This window comes from Pseudopipra pipra, chromosome 8 (assembly GCF_036250125.1).
Source record: "Pseudopipra pipra isolate bDixPip1 chromosome 8, bDixPip1.hap1, whole genome shotgun sequence".
NCBI classification, from domain to species: domain Eukaryota; kingdom Metazoa; phylum Chordata; class Aves; order Passeriformes; family Pipridae; genus Pseudopipra; species Pseudopipra pipra.
In genome coordinates, this window is record NC_087556.1 from 12636126 (window position 1) to 12651224 (window position 15099).

Consider the following 15099-nt stretch of genomic DNA (forward strand, 5'->3'; position numbering starts at 1 on the left):
CTGAAGAGTTTTAACCAGAGACAACAAATGGTCATTGGCATAGCTACACTAGAGGGTGGGGGGCACACACCACGAGGCAGCACCTTCTAGACCTCCATACAGATACAGACACCCCAAGACAAGCCCTTGCAGTGTTCTCACCACCTCTCCCCAAAACCCTATTCACTTATATCTGTGGACTTGTAAAGTCTGCCCTCGGAAAAGGACTGACTCAGACAACTGAGTAGAAAATTGAAAATCATGGTTCTTACTACCATTTTAACCTATCTTCCTGTGCCTAGATATGCTAAATTTTCACTCTGCCTCTTAATATTTTTTACATCTTGTATATGAAAGAAGTGATTTACAAGCAAGTTAATTTCAGCTCTGAACTCTCCACTTTCTCTACACTTAAAACCGTGAAAGATGTTTAAAACCATCTTTTTGGAGGCAGAAAATAAGCATTTTGCTTTCTGAAATCTACATGGTAAATGGATTCTAAACATATAAATTACCTAAAAAATGCACTGCTGGCTGGGATGAAAATTATTTTTCCTTCTCCAATAAATTTGAGATTTAAGTCTTCTCCAATCAGAATAAAAAATTAATACCTGTAAAGTTCATAAAATGAAAATCTGAAAAAAATCAAGGATTTTACTAAAAAACGAGAGAGGGCTAGGCTCATTGTTAACATAGAGTTAATTAAGTACTTAAAGACCTTGAGCAGTTGCAAAGTCCTGATTGAAAGCGGCAGACAGTTAAAGCTTTGCAAACTGAAAACTCTGGAAGAACCTGTCATCCTCTCATAAGGTGCAATATAGCTTTGACAGACGCTTCATTTTACTGGATACAGTTACTGAATGAGAAATCCTGACCCCAAACATCTCAAAGGATTTAAGGGAGAAAAAAATCGAAGACTTGAAACAAACACATTGTTGAAATGCTCTACAAATGCTCAAGAGCTACGAACTTGATTTATATATGAAAAGAGAAATACAAACAATCAGGGTAAGCTTCCCACTGACAGGTAAGTTATTATAGGCATGCTGTTTAACACACACTGCGTCACCCACCCAAAATGTTAGCTAGCAGCAGTGTCACCTTTCCTTTGGAGATGGTTCAGGTTGATACAAATAAGAGAGGAAAACAGGGAAATAATGAGGGAAATAAAAGTTCTTTCAAAAGTCAAGGCAAAATAGTCATACTAGATGCACTGATACAAAACATAACTCCTGAAAAAATCTGAACAAGAGGTATGGTTGCTCTGTCAAGGAACAAAAAAATTTAAAATTATCTTTGCCCAGATTTAGCTAGGAGGAACTGGGGGAGAAAAGCACAGCATTAAAGGCAAAAAACAAAACACAGCAAACTGTGGTCCACTTGCCAGCCTGATCTTTTGTTGCCTTGTCCCTGCCCTGCCTCCCCCTCTCCTTTCTGACCCCTCTTCAACACTTCCAAACTGGGAAGGGGTCTATGCTTCCACCCTCCCTCCACCTCTCCTGAACCTGCTCTACTCCAACACACAGGCAAGAATTTCCTCTTGGTTTGGTTCTCAAATTTCACTGTCACATCCAGTCTCTCCTCCCAAAGCTTTTCACCCCGAGGACTACAGTCTGCATGAATGCGTTTGATAATACAGACTCTGCTGCTTAAATGCCGTACATTTGCAGACAGTTAAAGCATGTTTTACAAAGGTATTGAAAAGGGGTTTAGCAACATACACTTCCTGAGCATGTAAGTCACTGCAGCAGCTGGAAAGGGACCCTGTTCAACATGGGACATTTTCCCTCTCCTCACCAGGATGAAAAGGGGCATACAGAGAGAAGGCATTTGTGCTGGAGCCGTTCCCAAGCCCTGGCTTCAGAGGGACAATTCGTCTGATGTGTTATAACTCAGGAAGCATATGCAGGAAAAGGATGAGGGGAGCAGCAAGCAGGGATTCCCCTCCACATTTCCAATGCCATGCAAGAGGGACAAACAGATGTATCCAGCCAAAGAGAAACAGCAGTGGGCTGTGCACAACCTCTCAGCTGACCCTATGAATTAAGAAGCAGTGGCCCTTGTCTCCACTGCACATCACTGCATAAGACATGTACTGGGAGGGAGACAATAACAAGAAGTGATGCCCACAATCCTGCAAAATAGCTTTGAAAGCTTGTGCTTCCCTCAGCCCCCAACCCAGGGAGTTTGAAGGCATTCAGAAACGGTACAAAAACTCGGCTGGAGCTACGAATCTTAATAGCAGCTTTCCTTCACACCTGCGGCTCAGCCAAGCCTCCCACATCTCAGTGTGCCCCAAAATTTCCCGTTTCAAAGGAATTTTACAGAGCCTTCTCTTGTTTGGAAGAAAACAGGTTCAGAGGCCACAAGGCAGCTTCTGCAGGCTCCTCTCAGCATGCCACAGCATCAGTGGCGGAGGCAATGCCTGCCTGCAACAGCACAGGCAGCTGCATTCTTTAGTCTGGCACCAATGAGGAAAGCTATCATCCATTTTTAAGTTAGATTCAAGGAACCAGCTGGGGACCAGCGATTGCCATTTTTGAAGTGCAGCATGAGGAGTGTAACCAGCCTTTCCATAGTAACGAAGATTAGCGGCCTTGAGTCTGACACTCCTCCTGCATTAAAAGATAGGAGACAAAGAGAGAGACAGGTAATTACATAGAAGGAGCCTTGGGGAAATTGCAAACTCCTTGAGAACTCTTTAGCTGGTCTGTGTGTTTCTTCTTGTCTCTGCCTTGGTTGAAGGTCTCCAAGAAACATTTGCCCATTAGATCATTAGCTTTATTGCAGAAGGTAGCCAGACAGCTGGTACTGGCTGTTCAATAAAGACTTAGCTTTCCTCTGCACCATCAAGAATGAGATGCAGAATGAGAAAGAGAACATCCCAAGGCACATAACCTGTCTGGAGCTTATCCTCGATAAGTTAGTGTAGTTAGTCAGTCTGAGGGGTCTGACAAATGAACTCTGACAAATCTCACTGGGGCAATTTAAGACGTTATTGCATCGCACTGTCATTCCAAACCTTTCACAAACGTTAGCACCACTGAGCAATCTGGCAGAAAAAGTTATATCTGGCATCTCCAATTCAGAACCTAGGAAGTAATCACAAACCACTTCTCAGCACTGGTTCAAGTTAAGACATCAACTGTTAACCAGAACGGCTGAGGTCTAGAGAGAAGATATTGCCTCCACTACAAGGAGCATTAATATCTATCACAAAGATGGAATAGGAAATGACATCTCAAAGCGCTGCAGCTCCTAAGCAAATATGAATCTAAACATTGAGTTTTGATACTAAAATACCTATGCAGTTTGTCTAACAAAGACTTGAGTCTACTCATGCAGCTCAGGATGCTCTGTGGATCAGCACTAATTTTTTGTACTTTACATATCCCTGACACATAAACTGAATTGCTTCAAGTGGAAGGGCAGACATGGATTACATGTGGTTCACATCACCAGATAACTACAAAATTAAATTCCTCTCACTCACCGCATTTTGCACTTTCCCCCAAAACTAAAAAAAGTCTGGAGAGGTGAAGAATTGCCATGTGTTTCCAACTCTTCACAAAAGCACACCATTCAGAGCTAGAGTTGGGGTTCCAGCTAGTTCCTATCTTATCTGTCAGCAGTACAACCAGCCACAAAACCATGACAGACCCCAGAGAAGATGCCAGGTTTAAAACACAAATCAAAACAACTTCACAAGCAAAACAATCTATATTTATCTGGCTAGATGTACATGTATGGTAATAATAAAAGAAGCACTTTGAGACATTTCTTCAACTTGTCTTCTCCAGACCTAACTCACTGTCTTTCCATCTAAGTTGACATTCACGCAAAGATTTAGTCAATCAGTCTGCAATACAACAGTTTTACTTTTTTTTCTCTGCAAGCATTTAAAATGTATCTCATCATCCAGTTTTTCTTAAGGGACTGTATCCTACATTTAGAAGTAAAGCGGGAAGCCCACAAAGCTTCTGTTTGCACTGCGGTGTTAGAAAGGCAATCCACATGAACCAGAAATTTGTCTAAACTCCATGTAGACAAGCTTCTTCTACCATTCCCTTCCTATCCAGAAGGAGCAGAGCAGGCAAGACACCTTGAAAAGCAGATAACAATTACCTCTTACCTTTCTGAAGAGGCCGCCGCCAATTAGCACATTCCTGGAGCTTCTAATTCAGGCAAGAAGAAAGGAGGGGAGGGAAGAGGGGGAAAAAAAAAAAAAGAAAAAAAAAAAAAGAAGAGGGAGTTGTTTTCTTCCTCAGCACAACAGTATTTCCTAAGGGGTTGAAAAAAAAGAAGAAAAACGGAAATAAGTATTAGCATTTATGTTTTTCGAAGTGGCTACAGATTACAACACTTGTCTGGCAGAGCTACTGTGCCCCTCCTTCTGCAGTTCCAAAATCCCAACTTAGGGTGTCCTGTATTTTCTCCATCATCACCTTATCAAAACACGGAATATGAAGGTCAAGTCAGCTACTAGTAAGAAAAGCAAAGTTAGATTCCTGGCAGAATGGGAAAAAGTCCTGTACTAGTTAAAGTCCGATTTGAAAATATTCTTGAGCACTTATTCTATAAAGTAAATATGCTTCAGCCAAGCTCACACCCACTTGTGTAAAAATTCAAATGAGCCACATTTACTATCAAAATAGTTGGCAAAAGGCAAATTCCAACATGCATACTGAACATACAGGTATATACTGACATTCGAGTGCTTATGCACTCTTCTCTGAAAGGATCATACCTGCAATTATGAGGTATTTGCAACTAATCAAAAGTTCTCTTCCTTTTTATGACAAGTACTCTTCTTCTTAAGGCAATCTATTTTCTTATTTTCTTAAAACAACCTATCCCGCTATACTGAATCTTTCAGTAACAGCAAGACAAAAATAATATTTTCTATCAGAATGAAGGAAAAGGGAACCAAAAAAACCCTTTTTGTGACTAAAGATACCATTTAGAAATCCAGCTTCACTCCCATAAAACCATAATTCCTCACCTCAGACCATCTCTAACTCTCTGCCCTACTCCTAACACAACTTTAAAGAGACTTACAGACACTCATATTTAATGGGCCCCTCCCTACCTCCAGTACCTGCCTCTGATGAAAGGCAGGAAAATCAAGTGGAAAATTATTTTAAAGGGTGCATGCAAGACATTAACATATTTGAGGAAATGGCAATCAAGGTTTTCCGTGGGGAATGAGCAAAGGGAAACACGTCCAGTCTGTTCTCCATCACATTTTGTTGGCTTATATTCATACAGAAAACTACCCTTTTCTGTCCCATGGAAAATCTGAACGCAGGTTCTCAAAATAAGGAAAAAAGTCTCTGCTACCTTACATTTCCCCACACACTTCTACATCCCTCAAAAAGATAATTAACCCATTTGCTAACAGCATACGGATTCTAGCCTCCCAGAAGAGATTTGAAATAAGGGGCCCCAACAGAGAGGAAAAAACATAAAAGGCAGCACTCCCATCACAGCATCTCCCTTAAAGCCACCACGTCTGTCCAATTTTAAATGGCCACAGTTCCTGCATTTCTCTAGGGGACAAAAGCTCTCTTTTTCTCTCCTCCTGTCAGCAAGACTTAAAGCTGCAAGAGTAATTCTGTCCAGATTCCCCTCTAGATAGGCAATGATTTAAAGAATTCATGAAGTAACAGTGGCAGTGTAAATAAACAATGAAAAACTAAATAAAGATCACAGAAGACGACACACAGAAAATGTGCACTAAGGAGAGAAAGAACGAGATCAGTGATTCAAAACCTCTTCTGCCTTGTTACATGCACCCATAAATAGGCCAAGCAATAACCTGACAATGCGAAAGAATGGATCCTGACACAAAAATGTAACCACTCAAAAACCTGCCTCCTCAACCTCCTCCCTTATAGGCAAACCTTCCCACAGTGTTTAATTCCACTTTCTCAATGTCTTATACCCCTCAGTTGCACTTCTGCTTTCTGTCAGCTTTCAGTCCTCTTGTACTAGCTGGTGCAAAGAAACCTAAGCCAAAACCTGGAGAACTCAAAATCATTACACTTTTCTAAAAAGAGGGAAACAGTGCTACAGCCCTCATGGTGGAGAAGGAGAAGAAATGACCCTTAGTGAATTGGTCCTGACATGTGTACATCCTGAGGCTATGTGCAAATCAATACTTACTGAGCAGCTCAGCACAGATCAGGTTGCAAAATGCAAGGGAAAAAAAATAAATTGTATCGCCCCCTCAACCACATGCCAGTTTTGTATCCCTAAATCAAATGCATAATTTGCTTTTCTTTTTCATTATCAAATCGAAAGGATGCTTTTGACAGTATTTTTCTCCCTGCTAAGAGAAATCCCTCAAAATCGTCAGATAAAGTCTGTTAAGAACTGAAATACTGGTTACATTTCACGTGCTTAAAAATTTCATGCTTCCATCCTCTTACTAGTAGGAAAAATAATTTAAAGTAGACATACAAGATTTGAAGGAAGCATATTTTTAAAACAAACATAAAAACAAGAGGTGGAAAAAAAGAAGGTTGAGTGCAAACTCCAAGGTTTTTAACAACATTCTCAGGGAGACAGAAATCTGCCTTAAGTACCACTTAGGGACGTAGGTTTGACTCAACAGAACTTGCCCCGAAGAAGGTGAGATTGCTCTGTTCTCAAATTGTCGGGCAAGGAAAAAAAAAAATGAAGTGAAATAATGCATTACCCAAAAGTCAAATTCTAAGCGGACAAACCCAGTGAAATTACTTACTTACAATACCAAAAGACTTGACTAAATTTCTGGCGTGGCCAGAGATAATTCATATGAAAAAAAAAATGTCAAAATGTTTTGAGTATACAGCCACTACAGTAAGAAAACAAACAGAAAACTGGGAAACACTGTATCAAAACCCAACAAATTGTTGACATTAACATTAGATAAATGAAGAGGCATATGTTGAGACAAACACCCTCAGATGGTGTGTGAGTCAACTTTTGCAATGAATTTAGCAGAGCTGCTTTCCTATATCAAGCTTAATAAAAATAATCCTCATTTCCACCAACTAGGTCTGGGTTTTCATTAGATCTTGCATGACGTGAGCAATTCTGGACAGTACCCGAGCTGAAGATTGAATCCTGTACCAGGGATTCTGGAATATGATCTTGACTGGGAATTAACCTTTCTTTCTGAATGATGATGCCAGATTTATTCCTCCTGCTGCACAATGAAAACACAGTGTTTTTTCCAGGCATTACCCAAATCTAGCCCACTTCCTACAGTTCAACGCAAACATCCTACATGACATTTGCCAGGATCTAGGTCTTAACTGATCCAGAGGCTTTTTACATTGAGGAAATAAAATTTTGGGAAAGTAATGCCCCTCACTTTCAGTCTGCAACACACAACTGGCAAAGAACTTGCTCACCTTCTCTCTTCTGATCCCTACAAGGGGCCTCCATCAGCTCTTTGGGGAACTACTGTGTCAACGCGAGCGCCCCTGTATACACAACCAACCTGGAAGATTTTCTAGTTTATTGGATTTTCTAGCTCTATGATGTCTACTAATTCCATTACACCAGGGAATTAGAGCATTGCTGTATGTAACAAAACCCTCCCCAAAACATGTCCATAACATAAGGGTTTAAACGGAGGTTTTTACAGAGAAACCAAAAAGGTGTTTTCAAGGTTTCTTCAATCTACATATAACAAATGGCTACTTTTCTTCAGGTGAATTATATGCACACTCAGTGTGCACTAATAGAAATAGGTCAAGTTTTTATCATAGTAAAAAATTTTTTCCCTTTTTTTCCCCTGTTTAATTTTCAACCTCTTGATCTAGGAGAGGTAATAAAACAACTATTTCATTAAGAGGGAAGTAGCAATCTCCATTTGTCATTGTAAAAACTAAACAAGTAAGTTAAGAAAAAGAGTATTAAAATACTTATCCCTAAATATCATGATGAAACTGAGGGGGGAAAAAAAGGAATACCTTTTCCCATATACCTTATACAACCTGTAGTTAACATGTTTCTCAGAACAGTACCAAAAGTATCTCTCACATTAATAAAATATATTAGTCTGTAGTCTAACTGCCAACAAATGGCAGTGGCACCTCCCAAGTTACTCAGAGCACCCTTCCTTAACTCTCAGGGCAGGACTCTTAACCTTGGCTTTTGAAGCCAGGAACTTCACCTGCCCCTGCCTCAGGTTCTTTCTCCAATCTATTTTCTAGCATCTACAGAATCAGGATGAAATGAAACTTACATGTTTAATTTCATGTACCTTTTCATTTCACGTAACATTTCATTTTGTGTAACATTTCACATAAGCACAATATGGTGTTTACCTACAGCAACATGAAGAGAACAAGCTAGAAATTAGCAAATTCTCATTTAATGTAGTATGAATTAAAAGCGGTTTTATCTATGCATATGTATATTTATCAGTCTTCAACATGGAACAGGTTAATCCTTCTGCCACAAACACCTGTACCGGAGATATTTTTCAAGAATATATACTATTTTTCCAGAACTGTATCTGCACAAAGACAGGAAGCTCTTCTCAAGTATCTATTACAAAGGGCCAAGAAAAGGTAACCAAAATATTGTTGCAGAAGCACAGACAAAGCATAAAAACATTGTAAGAGTCAACGAAGACACAGATCTCATAAATAAATTCTCCAGGTCTTAGTGAACTCATGGCATCCACCATCAAGAGATGTCTAAATAAAAGACTAGGCTTTACTTACATAAAGTATATTTCCTAAATAAGCAGCATAATTTTTGTTAATTTAAACCACCTTTAATTCAAATGCTAAATGTATTGTAGTTCTATATCTTTATGCAGAGGTGTTTACACAATTGTTTTCTACAGCTTTAATGTTATACCTATCTGTACTTTCTCACCTGCTTTCCTTGGATCCTAAAAAAAGCTCTTCCCAAAACAATATTTGTCCATGTGAAAAATCTAAGTTTACAGAAGCACCATTCATATGGATGCATTTAGGTAACACGCTTATTAAAGCATACCAACTTCTGAATGACATTTACCTACCAGTCTAACTGCAATGAGCCCATCAATAATGAAAAAAAGGTTTCCTTTTCTCTTGATCACCTAAAAGGTACATACCCTGTATTTTATATGCAAAGCCTTGAAGAACAAATCCAGTACACCCAAGTACAATGAAAAAGATAATCATCACTTGAAAAATTTGATCCCTTCTAAAGAAACAGGGGGGAAATAATTTTTTCAAACGTTTACCTCTCCCTTTTAAGCTCCATGTAGAAGAAAGCAATTCTTTCTCTAAAAGAAACGCTCATTCCTCAACCTTTCCCAAGTGCCTTAGGTGACACAATGCTGATAAAACAGCTAAAATAACAGTGATGGAGTGGGACTCAGGATCTAGGACATAGCGGACAGGGAAGTCAGGTGCATGACCACATCTGGGAAAGCAGCATCTTCCCAGGGCTCCCTGCTGGGGTGGCAGTGTGGACCCCTGGGTGCCATTCAGTGGGCTACCTGCTGACTTGACAACAGCCCAAAGCAGGCACGCAGAAACATTTGTTTCTCAACAACTACCTCTCTCTTACAAACCTGATTTCATACTTTTCTATCTTATTCTTTTTCTTAATTAAAAAGAGGATACACTTCATGTCGGAAATCTGTATTTTTTGAAGCTTGAAATCATTTAGCCTATTAAACCCGAGCTGTAATATGGGTGTTATTTCTTAAAAACATACAGTAAATGCATTAAATTATTGATAGTCATTAAACAGGAAAAAAATTTAAACAGCTCTCAGCTTTTATCAATCATTAATGCAGTTTCCACTTGCACATCTCACTGGGTTGCTATCATATAGCACAGAGCAAAGAGTACAAATCCTGAAGGCATGAATTCATTTTCTCTTGACGCAGAGTAAAAATATTCTTGGCAGCAGGAGAGAGGCTAAAACATGAAGCAGAACAGTTGAAAGGAGGCTTCTGTCTTTTGCAGTAAACAGGTAGCAATAGGAGGGAGCAGCAATTTTAGGCACCAAAGCCCATCCACTTCTCATCTCCTGTAAGGGCCAGTAACAACATCATCCATCACCTCCAACACCTGGCAGCAGCTACAGCCAGCCCGATAGTGTTTACAAATTTGATCCCAATTTGAAATATATGTTAATTCAGTGGCATATAGGGAAAACAAGGAGCATTGGGGTGAATAGAAAAGCATCCAGGCTCTAGAGCAAGATGAAGATTTCACCCCAAGCTGCTCACCAGCCAGTGAGCCAGTGAAACCAATAATGTGCAGAAAACATCAACTGTCAAATCGACAACCTCAGCTCAGAAAAATGACAGAGACTGGGATAGTCTCTTGAAGCTATTATGGACCTTTAGTGGGGCAAGTTATGACTAGACCAAATGTTTTTATGAGGTCTGAATGACTCATGTCAATATGGGGAATCTGGAGATAGAAGCCAATTGGTGACACCTTGCCTGGCTGCAATCTGCCAGCTAACAGTGAAGTAACATCCCAATTTTTTGTCCATTTTATGCACAACTGCTCTCTCAACTTTCATCCCCAGCAATTTTATTGAAATTCACGAGTTTAAAATGCAACAAAGAGAGAACACAATCCACAGGGCCAAGCCAGGTATGACGGCAGTATGCAAGGACCTACCTGGCCTACCTCTACAGCAGCAACTGTAGGCAAGCCATAGCCATTAAAAATATCAACACAAAACACACAGAAACACCAGCTCTGGCTAAATATTCAGACAGTGAAACCTTAGCCCTGCAGCAGCCCTGCTACTGGAACCCAAATTAATTTGTTTTAAACTACCTTGTGTCTGTTTAAATGAACTGTAATAATAGCTCTGGAGCGCAGTGCAGACACATCCAAAAGCTAAACACAATGCTGAGGACTGCTCGAGACACACGTGCCCACACCCAGAGCCCGCTTGGAAACTATTACCACAAAAAACTCATCATAACCAACTTGTTTCACTCCCAACAATGGCTTCAATTCCTTAAAAAAAAAACAAAAACAAAAACAAAAAACCCCACATGTTCACCCAGAAAAAAAATGGATGTTAAAGATTAGGAAAAAAGTACAGAAAAAAAATCATTGTTTGCTCCCAAAATCTAAGTCCTATGAAGGTTAGTATTTTTTCCTGAAAATGATTCAAGAATGCACTGAGTCGAGCAACTAGATAATTCCAAATGTTGATATGAAAGTAGCCAGGAAAAGCTGCTGTCACTGGAAAACATTTTCTAGCCTGACTGTTTACAGGCAACTACGTTATAAAATACAAAAATATTTATTTCCAACACTCACTAGTGCAAATCCACATCATGTTTAAAAAAAAATAAAAAATTAACTGGGTCCCAAAGAAGGTAACACATTATTTGAAGTAATAATACAAATGCTATTACACCACTGAATTAATTTCATGATATATAAACAAACTAAGTAATTCACAATCAATTTAAGTGTAGTATTAATCCTTACCTAAATAAAGAACTGTAAGAGTAATAGTCTATGTTATTAATGTAACACACAACCACCACCAGCCTTCACACTAGTCCAGGAACCACCAGCAAGCTCAGAGAAAAGATGCTCGCCTGTCCTTCAGGCCATAAGCAGTGCACCACCCCACTGCCTGATGAGGAGAATGGAAATCAGGGCATAGACATCAGGAGCCTGGGCCAGCTCCACAGCTGCCTGCACAAAGCCACTGCTGCAGCTGAATGAACCACAGGCTGAGCAGCCAGCTCTGCCAGGGCTGGCATCCCCTGTCCACTGCCATCGGCCTCTGAGGCGAGACAGAGAAAAGGGTCTGCTTTGGGTGGTGTGGGTGTGTGTATGTGTGTGTGGGTGTGTGTGCAAAAGTATTCATTACTTGTAATGCATCCTTCTTGCCAAACCTTTTCTTTTTTCAAAAGCACTTAATCGTTTTTCTGTTTTTTTTTTTTCTCTTAGACCACTCAAGTTCCCATCTCTTCCCCACATCCCACCAAGAATGTTCACTTCAAGCAGCTACAACTGCTATTAAATTTTGCCTGGCCTGTAAAGCACATTAGCTTTCCAATAAAGCATCTGAAATTTTTGTTTTGACACCACAATCTGGATCTCTAGCTAAGAGATGTGCTGGGAGCATACAAGTCCCTAGCATTTCCCCTTCCCAACCGATGCAAGGCTTGTATATGACAACATAAGCAAAGGCTACAAAATAAACTCAGATCCCCAAATACAAGTCTCATGACAACTGCAGCTAAGTCTAATGAAAGGCAACTCTGAACTAACAGTTAAAGCCTTTCAAATTCTCCTTCATGTTTGTAAGGCACATGTTATCAGAGAAGAGAGCTACATCTTCTATAAGAGAATGGCATGTTTAACTGAACCATCAAGATCCACACTTGAGGATTAACTATTTTGACTTCCGTTAGTTTCAGAGACAGGACCTTTCTGTATTAGATATTTGGGTCTTACATGACAGTATCTGTGCATACACATCTCTTTATTTTTATAAACTGATTCCATGATAAAAGTCGTTTAAAATAACAAAGCCAAACAACTGTCAAACTGCCACTAATATGAGCCTTCAAACAGGTTTCCATTTCATAAATCACTTTGGTGATCTAGTTTCACACCACCCCAGGGAAAGTTACATGCACAACAGAGAAAATTCACTATCAATATGCAGAGATCATTTGGCAACAACATCGCTACTAGTAAAGACCTGTATGTGATTTCAATGCCTTGCACATGCAGGACAGAAGAGCTGTTTAAACCCAATGAATTAGCTCTAGGTTTGCAAAATCATCAAAAGACAACCGGTTCTGCTTTAGGTGTTTGGTCATCTACTCCTCCCTGAACTAGCACACAGCGGGCATAAAGAAGAAACCAGAGCATTGAGCAGTGGGTACCAACTTCCTGCCTCTGCTAGGAAAGTAATTTCAGTCATTTTCAGAAGATTTGCTAATGATCCCAAGGGTTTAGTAAGTTCAGAGACCTCAAAAATGGAAGACATTCCTCTATCATTAAGTGTTTATGTCTCCTGTTCAAAGACAGTGTTAGGAACATCATTATTATTTTGTACACTACGCATATGTTTTCAAGTATTTATTACATTAATGCTTCAATATTATTTTGTAATAATAACCTACATTATGGTGCTATCATTGGTCAACGATTGAGACTGAATATTAGTTTCTCAGAGGAGAAAAAAGAAAAATAAATCAGTGAACCATAATCCAGGTATGCATAGTTAGCTGTATTTTCCACCTCTAGCACATTTCCTTGTCCTGAAGCTCAGATGGTCACAAATAGCTCCTAATTGATACTTTTCTTCTGGAAATCCATCCAAAAGCTAAATTCTCGTTACAGGAAATTCAGCCTAAGGAATTTAATCAGCAACCAAACCAGAGGGCAAACCAACTGTCTCCAAAGAGACCCTTTACAAGAACCATCTCCTGAATAAAACTTTTATTACCGACAATTCTGATATTCCTAAAACAAAAGTATAGCTGCAGTATAGCCTGATAAAATATGATACAATTCATAACAGAGTATATATATGCTCCTTGTGCTCTAAGATCAGAGGCTTTTCCACAGCTCCTATCTCCCATGTGAATTATTTCCTCCTCTAATCAAATAATTTGAAATACTTTCAAATAGGAATAAGTTGCAAGAGAAGTATTTAGTAACTGGTTATCTGAAGTTTCATAACAATTTCAGCTATACATAATGTGAAATGCAGAGCTAGAATTCCAGTCAGAAGGCTTCAGTTGAGCTTCTGTGAACAAACAAGAATCCAGCAGTCAAGAGAGGAAATTCAGCATCAAGGAGAGAAACTTAGGTAACTAACAGTCAGACCCCAAAATGCGTAAAGTAACCAATAGACCTTTCAGCCAGAGGCTCCAAGTCTGCAAACTGCACCACATCAGGAATCACTTGACTTCCCTGGGCTTTGTACAAGCCAGTTAGCAAAAGCAAGGCTTACATGGCTGACCCTGCATCTCCCATTTGGTCCATCCTTACTTTCACATGTCGGCAGTAATGTCTTACAAATATCAGCTGCAGTTTATATTCTAAGAATTCCAATTAACACAGACCAGAACCACTGCATTTCCCTAAAACCTGAACACAAAATCCCCAGCTGTTTTCTACGGTATCACCTGCTCCCTGTGCCCCCAGCCAGCATCCCCACGTACCTGCCACACAGCATCCCACACTACTGCAAAGGTCTTGGTCAGGTGGGACAGGGACAGCTGATGGGCTTGTCACCAACGTCTTGGAGACCGATTTAGAACACAAAACTTAAAAGCTGCATTAGCTACAGGTGCTCTGTTTATGCTGTGTGTCAGGAGCTGAGTCAGTGACAGAGCTTTCAGACAGAAAGATGTGGGGAAATTTTCCAACACTTCTGGCCTTTTGTTGTTATAGTATTGAATGTAACTACAAACTATAGCCCTAAAGTTATGCACAAATATCACTTGTCAATAGTGTGTTAGGAAGAAAAAAGGTGCAATTTTTACCAGTCTGACTGTTGAGAGAATTTCCCATCACGCTGTGGCACGTATGCAAAGCTTCTCAGCAGCTTGTCCCACGACAGTGGATTTGCAAAGCAAGAACTGAGGGGATTATTTGATTCAGCATCTAGTCAAGTGGCCAACTCCTTTAGCAATCAATACTAAGCAACAAGCTAAAGCCTTGTAAGAAAAATCAGACAGATTTTGAATCCTTCCTGCTGCAGCAAGCTGCGCTCTGAGGCCTTATGGTCCAACACAGACACCTCAGATGCTACAATTTTGGAATATGAATTTTGTCTGGGATTTAAAATACACCCCATGCTTCTCTCCAAATGTCAAAACACAAAGCTCATTCAGATAAGAAAAATACATACATGCAACTTGGGTCTAATATCCGTTTATTACTTTGCATTCCAACTGTGCAGAAAAGACCTTAAAATGAGCACAGGGGACAAGGAATAAGAGAAATACATTTTAGAGAAAAACACAGACCATCCTTACACATAAAATTTCTGCACTACTAAAATCAGGAATTTTACGTTTTCCTATTCTTCTTAGGTTTCAGGAGGAATTCGTAAGAGATATGAATTACACAGCTATGACAGTATACACGGGGGAAGTGGAGTGTC

At 39.8% G+C, this 15099-nt stretch overlaps 1 protein-coding gene across 7 annotated transcripts in view; it reads right to left on the reverse strand.

The window, feature by feature from the left end:
* ZMIZ1 (zinc finger MIZ-type containing 1) overlaps window positions 1-15099 on the reverse strand; it is a 347839-nt gene that overhangs the window by 295127 nt on the left and 37613 nt on the right. For all 7 annotated transcript variants that reach the window (XM_064662567.1, XM_064662568.1, XM_064662570.1 and 4 more), the window contains exon 2: window positions 4112-4261. The gene's annotated coding sequence lies outside the window, so the exon portion shown is untranslated. The remainder of the gene's footprint in view (window positions 1-4111; window positions 4262-15099) is intronic.